General features: G+C 36.9%; 1 pseudogene; it reads right to left on the reverse strand.

Annotated features, from left to right (window-relative positions):
- Nucleotides 1-201: 201 nt before the first annotated feature.
- LOC102836850 lies at nucleotides 202-1202 on the reverse strand (annotated as a pseudogene).
- Between the last annotated feature and the right edge of the window lie 22691 nt (nucleotides 1203-23893).

Below are 23893 nucleotides of genomic sequence, written 5' to 3' on the forward strand. Positions count from 1 at the left end.
TGGATAGTGTACTTTATTGATGGTACATGACAAGACTGGGCTCTCTAAAGCCCCTCCCCTTCTCCAGGGGGTCTGGATGGAAACTGAGAATGGGAGTTTCTCAGTGTGTAGGGGGATTGCAGTTGGGGTAAGAACTCCCAGCAGCTGAGGGCCTCTCTCTTCCTCTAGTGCTGTTGCTGGGGCTGGTGGTCCAGGGGGCTCTTATTCTTTGGAGACCATGTGGACCATAAGATCCACCACCCCGTTGCTATAGCTGAATTTATTGTCATACCAGAAAATAAGCTTGACAAAGTGGTCGTTGAGGGCAATGCCAGCCCCAGCATCAAAGGTGGAAGAGTGGGTGTCACTGTTAAAGTCACAGGAGACGACATGGTCTTCAGTGTAACCCAGGATTCCTTTTAGGGGTCCATCTGATTCTTGCTTCACCACCTTCTTGATGTCATCATATTTGGAGCTTTTTCCAGGTGGCAGGTCAGGTCCACAACAGACACATTAGGAGTGGGGACACTGAAGGCCATGCCAGTGAGTTTCCCATTCAGTTCAGGGATGACCTTGCCCACAGCCTTGGCAGCACCAGTAGATGCAGGGATAATGTTCTGGGCAGCCCCACGGCCATCACACCACAGTTTCCCAGAGGGGCCATCCACAGTCTTCTGGGTGGCAGTGATGGCATAGACTGTGGTCATGAGTCCCTCCACGATGCTAAAATTGTCATGGATGACCTTGGCCAGGGGGGCCAAACAGTTGGTGGTGCAAGAGGCATTGCTGATAATCTTGAGCAAGTTGTCATACTGCTCATGGTTCATGCCCATCACAAACATGGGGGCATCAGCAGAAGGAGCAGAGATGATTACCCTTTTGGCACTACCCTTCAAGTGAGCCCCAGCCTTTTCCAAGGTTGTGAAGACACCGGTGGACTCTACAACATATTCAGCACCAGCATCACCCCACTTGATGTTGGTGGGATCTCACTCCTGGAAGATAGAGATGGGCTTCCCATTGATGATAAGTTTCCCGTTCTCAGCCTTAACAGTGACATTGAACTTGCCATGGGTGGAATCATACTGGAACATATATACCATGTAGTTGAGGTCAATGAAGGGGTCATTGATGGCAACAACCTCTACTTTGCCAGAGTTAACAGCAGCCCTGGTAACCAGGTGCCCAATACGGCCAAATCCGTTGGCTCCGACCTTCACCATTTTGTCTTAGGGATGCGGCTGGTACTGCAAGAGAAACTGCGGCTGCCTGTCGAACGGGGAGGAGCAGAGAGCCTTTTTATCCCATTTTTGTCTATTATGAATAATACTCTTACAAACATTCACATACAAATATTTTTGTGGTTTATGTTTTTATTTTTCTTGGACATATACTACCTAAGAGTAATATTTCTAGATACTTCTGGATCATATTTGGAATACTGGTATGGCCCTGTAGGATTAGCACTGGACTTCAATGTCAGTGGTTCAAACTCACCAACCACTCTTTGGAAACCCTATAAAGGATGGCTATGAGTCAGAGCTGACTCAGCAGCACTTAACAACAACAATACCAATGGAACATTTATGTTTGACTTTGTAAGCAACTGCATTAATTTACATTCCCATCCATAATTTCCATCACTCCTCTGTCAGTTTGATGCAGCACTGGAGGCACTCACTCATCTCTTTCAAGAAATTTGGAAGACAATTATCTGGCCAACTGACTTGAGGAGATCTGTATTTATGCCCATTCCAAAGAAAGCTGACCCAACAGAATGCAGAAATCATTGGACAATATCGTTGATATCCCATGTGAGTAAAGTTTTACTAAAGGTAATACAGAAACAGTGGTAAAACAGAGAACTTCAGAGATTCAAGCCAGATTCAGAAGAGGATGTGGAAGAAGGGATGTCACTGCTGATGTCAGATGGATCTTGGCTGAAAGCAGAGAATACCAGAAAGATGTTTGCCTGTACTTTATTAACTGTGCAACAGCTTTCTGTTGTATGGATCATGACAAGCTATAGGCAACACTGCAAAGTGTGAGTATTCTGGAACACTTAATTGTGCTCATGAGGAATCTGTACATAGACCAAGAGGCAGTAATTTAAAAAAAAAACAAGGAACACCAAATGGTTTAAATTTAGCAATGGTGTGTGCCAGGGTTGTACTCTTTCACCATAATTATTCAGTCTGTATGCTGAGCAAATAATTCAAGAAACTGGATTATATGAAGAAAATCATAGCATCAGGATTGAAAGAAGACTCATTAACAACCTGTGATATGTAGATGATACAACCTTGCTTGATGTAAGTGAAGAGAACTTAAAATATTGATGAAGATCAAATACGACAGCCTTCGGTATGAGTTGCACTTCTATGTAAAGAAAACAAAAATACTCACTACTGGAACAATAAACAACATTCATAAATAGAGAAAAGATTGAAATTGTCAAACACTTCATTTTGCTCAACCAACCATCAATGTTAATGGAAGCAACAGTCAAGAAATTAAATAATATATTGCATTAGACAAACCTGTTACAGAAGACCTCTTTTTCTTTTTTTTTTCTTTTTCTAACAAGACCTCTTTAAAGTTGTGAAGAACAATGATATCAATTTGGGGACTAAGGTATGCATGACCCAAGACATGGTGTTTTCAATAACCCCATATTCTTGTTAAAGTTTGATATGAATAAGGAAGACTGTAGAATTGATGCACTTGAATTTTGGTGTTGGAGGAGAATATTAAAAGTACCATGGATTTCCAAAGGAACAAACAGACCTGTGTTGGAAGAAATACAGCCAGAATGTTCCTTGGAAGCCAGTGTGGCCAGACTTGGTCTCTCACACTTTTAGCATATTATTAGGAGGGATCTCTTCCTAGAGAAGGATATCATGTTTGGTAAAATGGAGGGTCGGAGAAAAAGAGTTAGAACCCAATGAGATCGATTAGCACAATGATGGCATCGATGGTCTCAGGCATTGCAACAATTTTGAGTCTGGCACAGGACTGGACAGTGTTTTGTTCTGTTGTGTAGAGGGTAGCTGTGGCACCTAACAATGACAACCAACTCAATGGCACCTAACAATAACAACAACAAGATCAGTAATGTATGAGTTTCCAGTTTCTTTACATTCTCACAAACACTTGCAATTTTTCTTTGATTACTGAGACTATTATGTTGTTATGTGCTGTGGAGTTGGTTCTGACTAATAGTGACCCTGTACAGGGTTTCCGAGGCTGCAAATTGTTACGAGAGCAGAAAGCCTCATCTTTCTCCCGTGGAACAGCTGGTAGTTTAGAACTGCTGAACCTGAGGTTAGCAGCCCGATTTGTAACCACTGAAGTTATACTTCTTAATGATATTAATTTGCATTTTCTTTCATTATTTTGATAATTTTTACATGTGCACTTTAGTTGTTTATCTACTTTGGTGAACTATCTACTTAATTATTTTATACATTTTAAAATTAAGCTATTTGTCTTATTGTGTTGTAACAAATATTTTAAATCAGAATACAAACCATTCATCAGAAATATACTTTCCAATTATTTTTCTCTTAGTTTGTAATTTGCTTTTTTGCTTTCTTAATAGTATATTTTTAAATGTAAAATTTTTACATGTTGATAAGGTCTAATTTACCATTTAAAAAATAATTTCTGCTTTAGTATCATATCAAAGGAATCTATACCTGAGGATACAAGAAATAAGAAACTATTAAAATTAAAATTATAGAACACATCTATATTCTTTTCAAAGTGTGTGTAAAAATTATTAATTTATATATATTCTGGATCATGAAACAAGTCTCAATAAGTTTAAAAACTATCACATCATACAATGTAGGTTCTTTAACTAAAATGAAATTAAGTTGGAAATTAATTACAATATATGAAAAATCTCTAAATATTTGGAATTAAATAATATGCTTCTAAATAACCCATGAGTCAAAGAAAAAATGCAAAGTCAAATTAGATAGTATTTTGAATTGATATCAATTGATAATATGACAAACTATTATTATGGGATATTGTTAATGCATCAGGTTAAAAGGAGTTATGATACAAATTCTCAAGGAAGAAATGAAAAATATGATATCCTTATGAAGTGGTGGTGGTGGTGGTGGTGGTAATGTGCCATGGAGTCAGTTCTGACTCATAGCAACCCTTTTTAGAGTTTCTGAAGCTATACATCTTTACTGGAGCTGAAAGCCTCATCTTTCTCCTGTGGGACTGCTGGTAGTTTTGAACTACTGACCTGGAGGTTAACAGCCCACCTTTTAACCACTATATTACCAGAGCTCCATTATGAAATATACAGATATTAAAATGGCAATAATGGTATATTATGAACTAACTTGAAGAGCAAGGATGTCAGCTTGAGGACTAAGGTGCACCTGACCCAAGCCATGGTATTTTCAATAACCTCATATGGATGCAAGGGCTGGACAGTGTATTAGGAGGATCATAGAAGAATTGATGCCTTTGAGTTGTGGTGTTGGAGGAGAATATTAAAAGTGCCATGGACTGTCAAAAGAACCAATATATCTATTTTGGAAGAGGTGCAGACAGAGTGCTCCTTGGAGGTCAATATGGCTAAACTTTGTCTCTCATACTTTGGATATATTGTCAGGAGGGAACAGTCGTTAGAGAAGGATGTCACGCTGGGTAAGATGGAGGGTCAGAGAAATAGAGGAAGACCCCCAATGAGATGGATCAGCACGGTGGCATCATTGATGGCGTCAAGTGTGGCAGCAGTACTGAGGTTGGCCCAGGATCAGATATTGTTTCGTTCTGCTGTGCATGGGGTCGCTATGAGTCAATTCGGACTCGATGGCACCTGACAACAACAATGAATAACTATGCTATGCTAATAACTTTTGCAACGTAGATAAATTAACAAGCTTCTTGAGAGACACAATCTACCAAAGCTCATACAAATAGAAATGGATACCATGAATAGTCCTATATGTAATAAAGAAACTAAATTTGTTGCAAAAATTTTCAAGATAGAAAGCTCATGGTCCAGATGGCTTTGCTTAGCAATTATGCCAAGTATTAAAACAAAATCTAAATAAACTCTCAAGAATAGAATTTATGAAGTCAAATTATTGTGATTCCAAAATTTGACAAATATATTGTTTAAAGAATACTGTAAATAAGACCACAGACCAATATTCCTCATGAAAAATAAATGCAATCATTCTTATTAAATTTTAGCAAATCTAAATGAGCAATGTGCAGAAAGGATAATCACAGATGTTATCCTAGAAATGCAGATTTCTTTTAACATTCAAAAATAAATAATTCCCTGCTCTTTAAATTTAGTTTGTGCATAGTGATTTCCTCCAAAAAATACAATATGGAAGTTGGAGGAGGCAAGTAACTTTACAGTAGATAAACCTTACAAATACTATTTCATCCAAGTGATCAAAGTCAACATTAACAGTCATAAATCATGTTGATAATATGTACCCTTGATTTGATGTGATGAGAATAGCACTTTATATCTCTGTGTTCTTTCTCCCCCAAACCAGTAACTTTAGTCTAGTTCTGAAACAAATATCAAACAAATGCAATGGAAGTGCATCTTACCAAATACCTAAGCAGTCAAAGTCATCAACAAGTGAAGTTAGAAAAACTGTTATAACCAAGTGGAACCTAAAACAACATGAATACAAAATATAATGTAGTGTTATGAATTGAAGCCTAAAATGGAAAATGACATTAAATAATAAAAATAAAATTAAAGACAAATGGGAAATAAGGAAAGAAGGGGTATCAAGTAATCTTTGTTTGTTTGTTTTGCTTTCTTTTCTTTTTGTGAAGCATTTTAATCTTTTACAATATTTTCTACTTATTTGTTCATTTATTTATTTTTGTTTAAATCTTTATCTCGCTCTTCTAGAAGTTCTATTGCATTAGGCATTGTGCTCAGTCTCTCTGATCTTTATTTTCCATTGTTAACTATCATCAAATCACTTCTGCTTCATAGAAACTCCATTAGGGTTTCCAAGGAATGGCTGGTGGGTTTGCATGTCAACCTGTGGTTAGCAGTCCAGTGTTTATACTATAACACCACACCAGGACTCCTTGAAATAGTCTATTATTGCCCTTTGATGATGACTGGGATTAGTTCTTATTGTGAAACCTTCTTAAATTGCAAATGTCCCGTGGGTGATAAAAAGCAAAAAGATCTTTTAAGACTGAATTTGTAGTGAAGCTGTCATTCAGCAGGGTTGCATCTCAGCTCTGTCACCTGAAGTTTAAAGATACCTTTGATCCTTCTAGAGCTTATGCATACACACATAGTTTGAATAGAGACCTTTTTAAAAGAGGTCCATATATCTATAAATAAAAATCTTTAGCCTAGATGTGTTACTTCATGTGATTGATAATGATATTCTCTAATTCCTCATGAGACTACTAGGAAGGAAGACCTCTCTCAACTATCTGACAAATTCCGTGCAGAACCCAAGGCATCACCACATCCTCTCACCTACATGTCCGATCAACTGTTTGACTCTGGACAGTTTGAGTTACAAGTGGAGATAACTACAATGCTGTCATAATTTTCTTGGTGTTTGCATTTTAAGAGTACATATTTCCATGGCCGTCTTAATGAGGTCTCGAGTCAGGCTGCGAACCTCAAGGTCAGGAGTTCGAAACTACCAACTGTTTCATGGGAGAAAAATGATGCTTTCTGCTCTGGTAAAGTTTTACAGCCTCAGAAACCCTATGTGGGGCTACTATGAGTTGGAACTGACTCCACAGTATACCACCACCACCACCAAGTGTTTTATAAACTTTGCCTGCAAGTGTGGTTTAGATGACAGACAGAGCTGTGTTGTCAAAGTATCCATAAGACTTTTCATTAGAGCTTTATATAAAAAAAATAATTGGTTCTTTTAATCTATAATGGAACATGGACTCACAGGCTGTCAGTGATTAAAATTAAACCTTATTTGTCTTTTAATATAGTGCTATGTTCTCGTGTAATTGAGTAGGGATCGATGCCAGTTCTGTGATGGACAGTAAGCTTATCCAACATGACGGAGATAGATTTCCAAGAAGACAGACTCTGCTGTTTTTGTGTACAAGGGGGATGAATAGACCATATCAGCAACATTTAATTAATCTGTAGGTAATTATTCATTTGAGGAACACAAGTTCTCAGAGAAACAGAAAGAAGACAGACCAATACAATTACTATTTGTCTAAATACACCGTTTGGTAGAAAGCCATAATTAGTTTTTCATTAAATTTGCATGAGGTAATTTAAAAAAAAATAACAGGGAGGAGTTAAAATGCATGCTTAAGTAAGCAGAGAGTTTGAATGTGTTTAACATTAAAATATAGACTGATTTTTTTAGGCAAAAAGTGCAACAAGGGATGATTAAAATTAAAAACTAATCAAAGCTTTAAAAATGAAGGCACTTAAAATGCAAAGTTTTGAGAAATATATCCTGCTAACATAGTTGTGGTGCTGTGGGCTAATGCATCAGATTTGTAAGTCATTTGAACTGCAAGGTTGGTGGTTCAAGCTCACCAGCAGCTCCTTGGAAACCCTACGTAGGATCGCTACAGGTTAGAATTGACTCCATGGCACTTAACAACAACAACAACATGGTAAGAAATTACATTATGGATATATTGTAGTCCTACTTGTGGGTTAAAATGTAAGGGTTTTTACACATGACTGCTGACTAAGTGAGCTCAATGCCTGTGTTTAATATTGTCTGTCCAAAACAATAGTTACCTGTATTTTGTTTGCTAAATCAAATTTATTTATGTGCTTCTGCCAGTATTAATGGAGATGAAAGTCAGCATTATTTGTGAAATGCAAGAGCTAGGTCAAAACATATATCTTGTAACAGATAAAGTTGACATCATTTAATTTTACAAAGCAAAGAATCTTTTCCATAATGTAGATGGAATAATTGAAGTAAAAAGATAGATTATTCCATTCAGATATCTCAATTTTTGCTTGGACCAACTTCTTTCTAGGGAAAATATTTTATTACTCATCATTAATAATTTTACAAAGCTTAAGATTGCCATATGTGCCTTTTGTAACAAAAATATATGTGAGCTTATTTGGTGGCTGAAGTAGTCTAGATCATTGCAATATTTTATTATAGTAGCACAAATTAAGGTAAATTTACCAGGTGAACTAAGGCAATTAACCAGTACAGTAACTATTAGATAACATAAATTTTTTTTCTCACAAGTTTGCATTGCATCTGTTACATATGATTGCAATTGCTTATTTAATCATATATGTCCTAGTAGTGGTTTCCCACCACTTGTGTTTTAGTTTGTCATATTGTGGTGGCTTATGAGTTTCTGTGATACTGGAAGCTATGCCATGGGTATATTAAATATCAGCAGGGTTACCCACAGTGGACAGGTTTCAGATGAGCTTCCAGACAAAGAAAGCTGGGAAGATGGAGAGACAGACTAGTTCCCAATACTTAGTCACTGAAACCCCTATGAATAGTGAAGAAACACTGCCAGAAAATGAGCCCCTCAGGTTGGAAGGCACTCAAAATGAGACTGGGGAAGTGCTACCTCCTCAAAATAGAGTTGACTGTGATGATGCAAATGGAATAAAGTCCATGGGAGTAAAGCCCTTGGGACCTTCATTTGCTGATGGGGGACAACTCAAAATCAACAAAAACAGCTGTGAACATCCATTAATAATCAGAACATGGAATGTACGAAGTATGAATCTAAGAAAATTGGGAATTGTCAAAAATGAAATGGAATGCATAAACATTGATATCTTAGGCATTAGTGAGCTGAAATGGACGGGTATTGGTCATATTGAATTTGAGAACCACATGGTTTACAATGTCGGGAATAACAAATTGAAGAGGAATGGTGTTGCATTCTTTATCAAAAAGAACATATCAAGATCTGTCATGAGGTACAACGCTGTCTGTGATAGGATAATATCCATGTGCCTACAAGGAAGACCAGTTAATACCACTATTATTCAAATTTATGCACCAACCTCTAAAGCCAGTGAGGATGAAATAGAAGAATTCTACCAACGTCTTCAATGTGAAATCGATCAAACATGTAATCAAGATATATTGATCAAAATGAAAGTAAGAAGAGACTATGAAATTTGCTCTCCAGCATAGAGATGCTAAAGCAAATAGAAGAAATGAGGAGGTACAAAAGCTGAAAATTTCAAAGGTCAGCTCAAGAAGACAAAGTCAAATATTACAACAAAATATGCACAGTTCTAGAGTTAGAAAGCCAAAAGGGAAAAACATGCTCAGCATTTCTCAAAATGAGGGAACTGAAGAAAAAATTCAAGCCTTGACTTTCATTGTTGAAGGATTCTATGGACAAATAATTGAATGAGGCAGAAATCATAAAAAGAAGATGGAAGGAATACACAGAGTAAGTGTACCAAAAGGATATGGTCGATGTTCAACCATTTTAAGAGGTAGCATATGATCAAGAGGCTGTGATACTGAGGGAAGAAGTCCAATGTACATTGAAGGAATTGGCAAAGAACAAGGCACCAGTAACTGATGGAATAAAAATTGAAATCTTTCAAGAAAGTTAGGCAGCACAGAAGGCACTCATTCATCTATGCTAAGAAATTTAGAAGATAACTATGTGGTCAACTAATAGGAAGATATCCATTATTTGTACCCATTCCAAAGAGAGGTGACCCAATGGAATACAGAAGTTACAAGACAATATCTTTGATATACCATGCAAGTAAATTTTCACTAAAGATAATAATACAGAAATGGCTGCAACCATACAATGACAGAGAATTTCCAGTGATTCAAGCCGGATTCAAAGATGTGGAAAGAGGGATATCATTGCTGATGTCAGATGGATCTTGGCTGAAAGCTATTCTTTTTGTTAGGTGCCATTGAGTCCATAACTCACAGCGACCCTATTCAAAACAGAATGAAACACAGCATGGTCCTGGGCCAACCTCACAATTGTTGCCATGCTTTCGCCCATTGATGCTGCTATTTTGCAAATCCATCTCACTGGGGGTCTTTCTCATTTTCTCTGACCCTCTTCCTTGCCAAACATGATATCCTTCTCCAGCGACTGGTCCCTCCTGACAATATGTCCGAAGTATGAGAGAAAAAGTTTGCCCATCCTGGGCTGCAAGGAGCATTCTGGCTGCACATCTTCCAACACAGATCTGTTGGTTCTTTTGGCAGCCCATGGCACTTTCAATATTCTCCTCCAACACCATAACTCAAAAGCATCTATTCTTCTATGGTCTTCCTTAATTCACTGTCCAGCTTTTGCATGCCTATGAGATTATTGAAAATACCATGATTTGGGTCAGGAGCACTTTAGTCCTCAAGCTGACATCTTTGCTCTTCAACACGTTAAAAAGTTCTTGTGCAGCAGATTTGCCTAATGCAATATGTCACAAAGGCTTTTGATTGTGTGGATCCTGACAAGCTATGGACAACATTGCGAAGTATGAGTATTCTGGAACACTTAATTGTGCTCATGAGGAATCTGCACATAAACCAAGGGGCAGTTGTAGAAACAGAACATGGGAACACTGAATGGTTCAAAATTAGGAAAGGTGTGCAACAGGGTTGTATTCTTTCACCATACTTATTTAACCTGTATGCTGAGCAAATAATCTGAGAAGGTGGGTTATATGAAGAAAAACGTAACATCAGGTTTGGAGAAAAGACTCATTAACAACCTGCAATATGCAAATGATACAAATTTGTTTGCTGAAAGTGAAAAGGACTTTAAATACTTACTGATGAAGATCAAAGACCATAGCCTTCAGTATGGATTGCATCTCAATGTCAAGAAAACAAAAGTCCACACCACTGGACCAATAAACAACATTCTTATCAATGGAGAAAAGATTGAAGTTGTTCTTATCATTGGAGAAAAGATTTCATTTTTCCTGAATCAACGATCAACACTCATAAAATCAACAGCCAAGAAATCAAACAATGTATTGCAAATATACTGCACAAGACCTTTTTAAAGACTTTAAGAACAAAGATGTCAGCTTGATGACTAAGGTACTCAGGACCCAAGCCATGGTATTTTCAACAACCTCATATGCCTGCTAAAGCTGCATAGAAGAATTGATGCATTTGAGTTATGGTGTTGGAGGAGAATATTGAAAGTACCATGGGCTTGCAAAAGAACAAACAAATCTGTGTTGCAAAAAGTACAACCAGAGTGCTCCTTGGAAGCCAGGATGGCCAGACTTCATCTCTCATACTTCAAAGCCATTGTCAGGAGGGCCCAGTTGCTTGAGAAAGAGATCATGTTTGGTAAGGTCAGAGAAAAAGAGAAAGACCTCAGCAAGATAGATTTGCAAAGTGGACTCAATGGGCTCAAGCATGGCAACAATTGTGAGGTTAGGCCAGGAGTGGCAGTGTTTAGTTCTTTTGTGCCTAGGGTTGCTGTGAGTTGCTACTGACTCTATGGCATCTAACAACAACATAAAAGTAGCATTTTCATTAAGAATTGTTGTGTCCTGGTATGGCACTGTAGGATAAGCACTGGACTACTAACCAAAAGTTTGATGGTTCAAACTAACCAACTGCTTCTCATAAACCCTAAGCTGGGTGGCAATGAGTCAGCACTTATCAACAACAAATAATAACGTTGCTAATCATCACATGAAAACCAAAACCAAAATCCTCATTACCTTACAGTCATTCCTTCTCATGGTGATCCCATGAGTTGATCTGCTCCATGCAGATCTCCGGGCTGTCTGCTGAGGAGCTCCTAAGTAATTTCTCACTAACTACAAATTTTAGGTTAGAAGTTGAGCCCAAACTATCACATTACCAGTACCTATGACAGAGAATTGGAGTCCTGGTGCGGTACTATAGGATAAGCAGTTCAAACCTACCACCCTCTCCTCAGACACCCTATATAGAGATGCTGTAAGTTGGAAATGACTCCTCAACATTTAAACCATCATTTGTAAGTAAATATACTCATGTAAGGAGAGACAAGCATTTTGGAAAAGATTCAACTTTTCAGATCCTATTTTTGGATATATTAATTTGTGTAAGAGACAAGGACTAAGAAAATGAAACCATATAAAAGTATGGTGGAGCTAGTGGTGGTGATGATGATAGTATTCCTTTGAGTCAGTTCTGATTGAAAGCAACCATGTATAGGTATTCTAAGACAGTAAATGTTTACAAGAGCAGAAAGTCTCATCTTTCTCCCTCAGAACAGTTGACCTTGTAGTAAGCAGTCCAACATGTAACCTATTATACTACCAGGGCACCTTATATGAGTATTTTAAGTTGTTGTTATTAAGTATTGTGTAAGGATTTACTGTCTTAGAAACCCTATACATTGTTGCTGTCAATCAGTATAGACTCAAAAGAATACCACCACTTGTACATGGCCTCACTCCTTTTCTTAGACCTTTGTCATTGTTTTTACTCTTACCCAAATTAGCATTTCTTTAAAAAAGGATTTTAAAAAGTAGAATATTGAAAGTTGAAAAATTTCCAAATGCTTTCCTAATATTGATCTAACAGTGATATCATTGATTTTAGGATTTATTTAAGTAAATATTTATTGAACTGATGTTATCTTCCAGGCATTGAACTAGGTTCCAGTGATGCAAAAGTTTTATATTCCATGTTGTTGCTGAAAGAATTTAATCTAACCAGCAGTAGATAGTTGTCTTGGAGTCAAGAAATTAAGTCTTTCTTGAGAAGATTTCATTAAAAATTTATTTTGAAAAGTAATAGTAATAATCTTAACAATGGTGCTTAATAGATGATCATCAACTTTTTCGTTGTGAATATTGCTTTCTACAGGCACAACCTAAGAATGCATCAGAAGTTTTATATTGGATATTACAAAAGGCAGTGCTGTTTTAAACTGGCATTTATGGCAGATACTGGGAGTATGGTGGATCTATAGGATAAGCACTGGACTGACAACCACAAGGTCTGTTTCCTCCCTGTTAGAAAAAATCTTGATATTTTTCTTCTAAAGTTAGCTCTTTCTATTTATGCTGTTACTGTTGCTTTAAATGCCTTCAAGTCAGTTCTGAATCATAGAGACTTTGTACAAGATTTCCTAGGCGCTACTGGTGGATTTGAATGACCAACTTTGTGGCCCACAGTCCAGTGCTGATCCTAGAGTGCTACACCAAGGAGTTCATCTATGTTGCTGTTGTTAAGTGCTGTTAAGTGTTCTAACTGTTAAGTGCTGTTAAGTTCTAACTGTTGTTAAGTGCTGTTAAGTGTTCTAACTCTTAGGGACCTTGTATTGTTTCTGAGGAGCAGCTGATAAGCTTGAACCATGGACCTTGCAATTCAAACCGACCTTGCAGTCCAGCACATAAGGTAACTATGGCCATCCCATTGTCTTTGCCAATTTGTTGTTGCTGTTAAGTGTCTTCAGTTCCATTCTGACTCAACTCATAGTGACCCTCTATAGCGCTTTCAAGGAACAACTGGTATGTTTGAACTATCGACCTTGAAGCATTTATCCTTCAGTGACACACTAGGACTCCTTGCTAGTTTAGGGGTAAACATTTAATACAAATGTAGCTAATGAGGAAAAGGTACTGTTATGTTAGAATCATCATGGAGAACTCTTGATCATTCTAACAGAGGACATGCAAAAAGGGATTCCCATTATCGTATATGGATGTGACCTCTAAATAAGCTAAAGTCATTCCATTAATTGCTAGGTAAGGTGTTCTATAAATGAAATTAACACCAAACAAGCACACGAGGTCATGGTTATGTCATATGTACAATTCAGATCAATTAAATTGAACTTTCCATTCTAAGGATTCCAGTTGAACCAAAACTTTTGATTCATTTTCTCTTTGCTAAATACCATCCAGGTTTGGATCATCTATCATTACATCATGCTACTCACTACTCCTTTTTGTCCCTGTGTCTGTGAAGATATATCATGGTGATATAGGGGGTTAATCATTAGACTGCTAATTGAAAAGTCGGCAGTTCCATCCCACCTGATGCTCCACAAGAAAAGCTGTCTGCTTCTGTAAAGACTGACATCCTCAGAAACCATAGGAGCAATTCTCCTTTGTCCTGTAGGGTTGCTGAGTCAGAACAAACTCAGCAGCAGTGAGTGTTCCTTTTTGAAATCAACCAATAACTCATTTCTAGAAGCATTTAGCTTCTGGCTCACTAACTAACACTCCTCACAAGATTTCTACTATTTCTTCATATTATTATAGTAGCCATATAGATGATCCTGCAAATAGCCCAAGTTGTTAATATTTGGTTAATGTTTATGATATCAATGATCTTGTTTTCCACTCTTTGTCAGTCACTTACTACCAGTTACAACCTAGATGTTTTCAATCATGTTTGTTGTACCCTTTTTATAATCTCAACTCCTTTTAAGTATTCCACTTGCCAACTAGCCCATTTTATATTGTGAAGTTACTCCTTCCAGTTTACCAACTATAAAATACCTTTGGAAGCTGCAATCCATTGATATAATTTTTCACTGTCCCTAAACCTCTGCATGCCCACCCTTTCTTGCTCACACAGTACAAATCCTATAATATATTGTTATAAACCTTCCTTGCATAAAACTTCATCTCCCATAAACCTCCTTTCCTCTCTCGTACTCTCTTGATAATTTTATTTTCTTTATGTTTTTACCACTTGTCGTAGAGTTAATTCCAACTCATGCCAATACCATGTGTATCAGAGTTGAGCATTGTTCCAGAGGGTTTTGTTGTTGTTGTTGTTAGGTGCTATCAAGTTGGTTGCAACTCATAGCAACCCCAACAACAACAGAAGGAAACACTCCCTGGTCCTATGCTATATTCACAATTTTTGCTACACTTCAACCCATTGTTGCTTCCACTATGTCAGTCCATCTCATTGGAGGTCTTTCTACTTTTTGCTGACCCTCTACTTCAGCAGGCATAATATCCTTCTCCAGGGACTGTTACCTCCAAATAACATGTCCAAACTGTGAGATACAAAGTTTTACAATGTTGGCTTCTAAGAAGCATTCTAGCAACACCTCCTCCAAGACAGATTTGTATGTTCTTCTCGTAATTAACGGTACCTTTAATATTCTTCTTGAATATCATAATTCAAATGTATCAATACTTCTATGGTATTTCTTAGCCATTGTCTAACTTTCACATACATATGGGACAATTGAAAATTAGTGCTCAAACTGACGCTTTTAGTCCTGTGTCCTCAAACTGACATCTATTTTTTGAACACTTCAAAGAGGTCTTGTGCAGCAGATTTGACTCATGTAGAATTTCTTAATTGCTGCTTCCAAAAGGATTGACTGTGGATCCAAGCAAACTGAATTCTTCAACTTTAATATTTCCTGCATTTATTATGGTGTTATTTATTGGTGTGCAGATATTGGTTTTTTTCACATTGAGGTGCATCCACACTGAAAGCTATAGTCTTTGATCTTCTTCAGTAAGTATTTTAAGTCCTCTTCACTTCCCCAAACATGGTTGTATCATATGTGTACCACAGCTTGTTGAAGATTCTTCTACCAATCCTGATTCTGCATTTTTCTTCATATCATTCAGCTTCTCAGAATGTTAGCTCAGCATAGAGACTGAATAAGTATGATGGAAGAATACAACCATGGCATACATCTGTGCTGCTAATAAACCATTCAATATCCCTTTGTTGAGTTCTAATGACTGTCTCCCCATCTATGTACAAGTTCACCATGAGCAAAGTTAGGTGTTCTAGAATATCTGTTCTTCACAATGTTATCCATAACTACTCATGGACAGCACAGTCAAAAGCATTTGCATTCTCAATAAAGCACAAGTAATCATCTTTTTTGTATTCTCTGTTTTCAGTCAAGATCCATCTAATATCAGCAATGATATTCCTTGTCCTCTTCTGAATCCAGCTTGAATTTCTATCAATTTCCTATAGATGTACTGCTGTAGTTATTTTTTTAAATTATGTTCAGCAAATTTTACTTCCATATGATTTTATTGATATTCTATGGTGATTTCTGCATTCTGTTGCATCACCTCTCATTGGAATGGGCACAAATATGGATTTCTTCCAATCAGTTGGCCAGGTAACTATCTTGCAAATTTCTTGGCATTGATATGAGTGCCTCTAATGCTGGATCTTTTGGTTGACAGATTTCAGTTAGCATTCCTTCTATTCCTGGAGCTATGTTTTTCTCCAGTGCTTTCAGTGCGGCTTGGACTTCTTCCTTCACTAACATCAGTTCTTGCTCATATGCTTTTTCTTGAAATGATTGATCTTTGATCATTTCATTTTGGTACAGTGACTATGTATATTACTTCCATATTCTTTTTATCTTTTCTGCATCATTCAATATTTTCTCCAGAGATTTCTTCAATAGTGAAAGTTGAAGCTTGAATTTTTTTCTTCAGTTCTTTCAATTTGAAAAATGCTGAGTATGCTCTTCTCTTTTGTTTTTAGTTGTTGAATTTTTATAAATATATCCCCAGTCATTTCTTCTGAGGTATCATTGGGAGAACTTCAATGACCAAATTTTCAATTAACAGCTGAATGCATTAAGCATTTATATCATCTCAGGAAAGCATAACCATGTTTATAATGTCTGCCTATAACACACTTGCACAACTGAATGCAGATGGAGAAAAATAGAACCATGCTTACTAATACATTCATTCTGCTAATCTTCTAAATTATTATTTTAATCACTTCTCAAATTTTAATATTTGATTTTAATAGAAACATTCAGAAGAGAATGTTCATTAATTCCCACCACTACATGCTATCTGAATTTGTGCAAAATATGCTGCCTCCTCTGATTACTCTGGATAAAATAAAATGTGGTTCTGGCTAAAGCCAGCTCATTTACTTGTCATGGACTCTCTTCTGCTTATCTGAGGTAATTGCTCTAACAATTTAAGTCCTATGTTATCATTTTTCCCTGCTAAAGAAAGTATGCAAACAGGTATAAAGTAAGATTACTTTGTGTGTTTTTAAAGTCATACTAGAGTGAATAATTTTAATATGGCCTGTGGATCATATAACACTGAGTGATGTATTTCTCATTTTACTTTTAAAATATCAAATAGACAGCAAATGAGTGGAATTTTACAATAAACAACAAAATACCTAAAATAGAAATTCTAAAATTGATAGTTTACTGTTTTATCGCATTACAATCCATCAGTCTATCACACTATCTGCTCATCGATTCATTGTATTTTAGTACATTATAAATTAATTTAGAGAAGTCAGTACACTTTGAGATATAGTGTTATTTCATTTTTTATTTACTGTTGGCAATGACCCCAAATCTGTAAACCCCCAAACCAAACCCACTGCCAACAAGTTGATTCTGACTGATAGCATCCCTATATAGAGTTTCCAAGGCAGTAAATCTTTATGGAAACACACAGTTGCATATTTTTCCCTGAGAACTGCTGGTGGCTGTGGACTGATGCCCTTGTGGTTAGTGGCCCAATTTCTAACCACCTCACCACCATCACCACCAGGGTTCCCTCCAAATCCATAAAGTTAGGTGTTAATTTGTAGTAGATTGAGAAGCTATAGAGTATTTTCATTAGAAAGATGCAAATGATTCTTGTCTTACAGGGAAATAAAGCTATTCCAAAGCTTATATTTTAGATGCCCTAGTGGTTACGAATCGGGCTGCGAACCGCAAGGTCAGCAGTTTGAAACTACCAGCTGTTCTGCAGGAGAAAGATGAGGCTTTCTGCTCCTGTAAAGATTCACAGCCTCGGAAACCCTGTACAGTGTCGCTATGGGTCGGAACTGACTCGATGGCACTTAACAACAACAACAACATATCAACTTGCTTAGCGCATAATTTTGCAATTTTATTCCCACATTTTTTCTTTACAAGATATCCTATCATCCTATTTTTAATACCTTTATCATCCTGCTAGTTTTCATTTTTAATGAGTTAAATGAATAGTTGAAACATACTAATCGTAAGAGTGTACTGCTCTTAACTTTTTAAAATTTATACTTTCACATCTTCTGTTATAGCTTATTTATTATTGTGTGACAATACTATTATTTCCTAATTTCTTTTAGTGACTTCTCTTCCCTCTATTTATCCCATTTCCTTTATTAACTACCACTCTTTCTCTTTCTAGGAATCCTGTGGCATCTTAGGGTAAAGTCTGGATCTCAAAGGGCATTGGTTTAAACTCACCAGCTACTCCTTTGAAACCCTATACAGGGTTGATATGAATCAGAAATGACATGTGGACACTTAACAACAACTATTACTTTATTGTTTATAGTGCTTTACTATTTGATCTTGAACTCTCATCAATCAGGTTATCTCACTCCTCTCTTTATCCCACTATTTCATTACAATCACCAGTATTCTTCACTATGTATAATCTAACTATCTCATTCTTCTTTTTATTTAACAGCAGTATTTCACAACATTTATTATCCCTTCCACCTTGACTTCCAGAACACAACTCCCTCCTCTTTATTTCCTGTCACTCACTCCTCTTCTTTATTTCCTTTGTTGGTTCCTTTACATCTCTGTAGAGCCCTGATAGCATAGTGGGACTACTAACCACAAGGTCAGCAGTTCAAATCCACTAGTTGCTCTGCACAAAAAAGGAGAGTCGTTCTGCTCCTGTAAAGATTTACAGCCTTAGAAACCCTTCAGTGGGTCACAATGAGTAGGAATTGACCCAGTGATAGTGAGCTTGGTTTTGTTTTCTAAACTTCTCTCATGGCCTCTGGGTGCTATGAAAGGTTGGTGCTTGACTATTATTAACCTATAGGAAGGAAGCTCAAACCTGCAAATTGACACTGTGGAAGAAAACCTGGTAATCAGATTCCATAGTGATTCTCAAAACCCAAAATGTGGCCATTGAGTTGATTATGACTCATAGTGATCCTATAAGACAGAATAGGACTAACTTCTAGGGTTTCCAAGGCTGTGATCTTTAGAGCTACCAGTCATATGTCAGTTTGTCAGACAGTGGTGACTTGTCTGTTACCGTGATTCTGGAAGCTATGCCACTAGTATTTTAAATATGGGTCACCTGTAGTGGATAGATTTCAGTAGTGCTTCCAGACTAAGACAGGAAAAAAGAGAAACAGACCACTTCTGAAAGGTTAGCTAATGAAAACCTTATGAATAGCAGTGAAATATTGCTTGATATAGTGCCAGAAAATGAGCCCCTCAGGTTGGAAGGCACTCAAAATACATCTAGGGAAGAGCTACCTGTTCAAAATAGATTTGACTTTCATAATATGTATGGAGCAAATCTTGCAAGACCTTCATTTGCTAATAAGACACAATTCAAACAATTGCAAATACCCATTAATAATTGTTGTTGTTAAGTACCAGTGAGCCAGATACAACTCACAGAGACTCTGTATAGGGTTTCCGAGGAGCAGTTGGCAAGTTTGCACTGCCTAAGATTGTGAGGTTGGCCCAGGAATGGGCAGTGTTTCATTCTATTGTGCATGAGTCATTGTGAAGCAGCATCAATTTGATGGTACCTAACAGCAACAACAACAACTTTGTGGTTAGCTGTCCAGTGTTTATCCTATAGCACCGCATCTAGGAAAAGTTGAAGTTGCCAAAATGAAATAGAATGCATAAAAAATATCATAGCATCGTTGTTGTTAATAAGTGCTTTCGAGTTGGTTCCAACTCATAACAACCTGTATAAGGTTCCCCATGAGTGCCTGCTAAGTTTTAACCACCAACCTTGTGTTTAGGAGGCCAATGTTTATCTTATAGCGCCATACCAGGATTCCATCCTGGACATTAGTGAACTGAAATAGATTTTGAATAGGAAAATCATGTCATTTGCTATGCTGGAAAAGGCAAATTGAAGAGGAGTGGCTTCCATTCATCACCAAAAAGAGCATTTCACAACAGTCTGTTATAGGATATCTATAAGCATGTAAGGAATACAAGTTAATACAACTATTATTAAAATCAATGCACCAATCACTAAAAACAATGATGAAGAAATTGAAGAATACTATCAACCTCTTCTGTCTGAAATTGATTGAACCTGTGACCGAGATGCATTGATAATTACTGGTGATTGGACTGCAAAAATTAGAAACAAGGAGGAAGGATCAGTAATTAGAAAATATGGCCTTGGAGACAGAAATGATGCTTGAAATAGTATCTTAGAAATTTCCAAGAACTTTTTATTAATTGCAAATATTTTTTCCAACAACAAAAATGGTGAATATACACATGAGCCTCACCAATTGGAATAAAGAGGAACCAAATCTGGAACATCTATGGAAAGTTACAATGGAGAAGCTCAGTATCATCGGTCAAAACAAGGTTAGGGACAAATTGTGGAACAATTATCAATGCAAGTTCAGGCTGAAGCTAATGAGAATTCAGTCAAATCCACGAGAGTCAAAATACGGCATTTGATATATCCCTCCTGAATTTAGAGACCATTTAAAAAAATGTCTGATGCATTGAACACTAATGACTGAAAACCAGGTAATTTGTGGAATGACATCAAGAACATCATACATGAAGAAAGCAAAAGGCAATTATAGATACAGGAAGGAAAGATTAGACCAAAGTGGATATCAGAAGAGACTTAAACTTGGTTTTGAATGTAGACACTGCACAAAATGACGAGGTGCAAAAGTTTAACTGAAATTTTCAAAGGGGTGCTTGAGAAGACAAAGTAAAATACTATAATGAAATGTGCAAAGTTCTGGAATCAGAAAACCAAAAGGAAGGAAGGAACATGCTCAGTATTTCTTAAACTGAAAGAACAACAACAAAAAACCCTCGGGGCTCAATTTGCCAATCTGAAGTATTTTATAGGCAAAATATTGAATGAATAAGGAAGGCCATGGGAGAATTAATTCACTTGAATTGTAATGTTGACAAGAATATTGAAGGTACCATGCCAAACTGTCTTGGAAGAAGTACAGTCAGAATGTTCCTTGGAAGCGAGTATGGCAAAACTTTGTCTCACTTATTTTGGATAATTTATCAGAAGGGACCAGTCTCTGGAAAAAGAACATCATGCTTGGCAAAGTAGAGGGTTGGTGAAAACTGGAAGACCCAATGAGATAGGATTGACACAGTGGCTGCAAATAATGGACTCAAACATGCCAACAATTGTGATGTAGGTATGAGACTGGGTGGTGATTCATTCTGTTGTACGTGGAGACACTATAGATTGGAATCAACTGGATACTACATAAACACAATAGAAACAAAAGCAACCTTTCTGGAAGCAGACTGCCACATCTTTCTCCATTGGAGCTACTGGCAGGTTCAAACACCTTTCATTTAGCAACTTAGTGCTTTAACCGCTGTGCCACTATAGCTTCACCCAGTTAAAAAAAAAACCATAGAGCAGTTCTACTCTTTGGCATATGGGGTTACTAGAAGTAGGGATTGCAGTCCTGGTGTGGTGCTATAGGATAAGCACTGGACTGTTAACCATAAAGTTGATGGTTAAACCTATCAGCTGCTCCTTGGAAATCCTTTATAGAGTCAATATGAGTTGCAACTGACTTGACCATACTTAACAATAACATGAGTAGGAACGGACTAACTGACAACAGAAATCCTCGCTTAGATGTTTGTGCAAGTTAAGAGGAAATGAATCGGGACAGATTTTACTGTTGTTGTTGTTAAGTGCCCTGGAGTCAGTTCCGACTCATAGCAACCCAGTACAGGGTTTCCAAGACTGTAAATCTTTACGGGAGCAGAAACCTCATCTTTCTCCCGTGGAGCAGCTGGTAGTTTCGAACTGCTGACCTTGAGATTCGCAGCCTGATTCATAACCATTATGCTACCAGAGCTCATTAAAATCTGCAGGTAATCAATTAAAATAATCCCTTTAAACAATATCAGAAGGTTTCTAGCCACTTTTGATATGGGTATTCTCCATATTTGAGCATTGATTTTAATACAAACTTTAGTAATGTCGCAATAATTTTTAGTGAAAATTAAGGCAAAAGGAGTACTGGAATATCAGTGGTTAAATAGCTCAGCTGCTGACCTAAAAGATTGATGATTCAAATACACCAGTTCTTTTGCAGGAGGACGATATAGCTGTCTGCTTCCATAAATATTACAAGAATTGACTCAGAAACAACAAGTTTGGTTTTTGGTATACTAAGCCATTTTGTTGTTTTAAGTGCTAAGGAGTCGGTTCCGACTCGTAGATACCCTGTGTAGGGTATCTAAGGCTGCAAGTCTTTGTAATAGTAGAAAGCCTCATCTTTATCCCAAAGAGCAGCTGGCAGCTTGAACCAGGGACCTTAGCGTTGGCAATCCAGTACTAATTGTATGGAGTCACCATGCTCTCTAAACTAAACCATAAGATATATTTATTCGTCTACAGCTTCAAACATAACTGAATACTTGCTATTGGTTGCCCTCAAGTAGATTCTGACTCATGGTAACTCCAAGTATGCAGACTGGATCTGCTCCATGGGGCTTTCTGAAAGTCTGTGACCTTTCAGAAGCAGAAGAGTAATATCTTCCAAAACACTGCCTGCAAAAGGTTCAAATAAACAATCTGTAGTTTAGTTTGGTAATCAAGTGCTACAAACAAAATTACTTTTTATCCTAACTATATCCCCATTGGGAGTCTTGGTGTGGTGCTGTGGGTTAATGCGCCGGACTGCAAAGCCCTTTGATTTTCAAGGTTGGCGGTTCAAGCTCACCAGCTGCTCCTTGGAAACCCTATACAGGGTCACTATGGGTCAGAACCGACTTGATGGCACTTAACAAAAACAATACCCCATTGTATTTTCAAATTGTAACACTTTTTATTTTACTCCAGCAAAGTTTTATAACTTGAAGTTATTCTATAAATAACCTAATGTTTTTTTAAACAGATTTTTTCAACTTTTTTTTTTTGAAGTGGAAGACTACTCAATATAAATTTACTTTTGACTTTATTTTCTTATAAAGTGTACAGTAGTTATAGTAACTTACCTGTAAATATTCACTAAGATGATTTTTATGTACCTTTAGAAATTCTGTGATCAAATGAACAGGCAATTTAATCTTGATTTCCATTTCTGAAACTCTTGTTATACAGAAAGTTTGCATCACTAATTTAAGCAGTAGTTACAGTTTATATCTGAATCCCCTTGTAAAGATGATAATCCTCCACAAAAAAGCTGAAACCATTTTCCTTAAGAACAGGAACCAGGTAAGTATGTCCTTCGTCATCTCTGTTAAGTAATATTGTGCTGGAAGTCTTAGCTAGAGCTATAAGATAACAAAGGTGGTTCAAACTCAACAGCTACTTCTGGGAAACCCTATACAGTGTTGCTATGAGTCATAACAGACTTGATGGCACTTAACAGTAACAACAACAACAAAGTGGCAAAGAAGTATATGATCCTATACCGAGAAAATCATAAAAACTCGGCACAAAATTTATTAGAACTCATTAAAAGATGCAACAAAGTGGAGGGGTACAAGATCAACATACAAAAATCAATTGTATTCCTTTATGCTAATAAAAGGAGCTTTGAGGAAAAAAAAAAAATCAGGAAAACAATACCATTTGAAAAAGTCACCCAAGATGAAATAATTAGGAATGAATCTAACCAGAAAAACAAAAGACCAGTACAAAGCAAACTACAAAATGCTACTACAAGAAACCAACAGACCTAAAAAATGGAAGATTATATCATTCTCATGAATAGGAAAATTTGACAGTGTGAAGATGTCAGCACTTCACAAAGCAGTCTGTAGATATGCTGCCATTTCAGTCTCTGTTCCAACAGCATTGTTTAAGGAGATGGAAAAATTAATCACCAACCAACTTTATGTAGAAAGGAAAAAGACCCCAAATAAGGAAATCATCACTAAAAAAGAAGAACAAAGTAAGAGGTCCTTAACTTCCTGATCTCAAAACCTACACAGCCTCAGTAATCAAAAA

This window comes from Chrysochloris asiatica, unplaced genomic scaffold (assembly GCF_000296735.1).
Source record: "Chrysochloris asiatica unplaced genomic scaffold, ChrAsi1.0 scaffold00073, whole genome shotgun sequence".
Classification (NCBI taxonomy): domain Eukaryota; kingdom Metazoa; phylum Chordata; class Mammalia; order Afrosoricida; family Chrysochloridae; genus Chrysochloris; species Chrysochloris asiatica.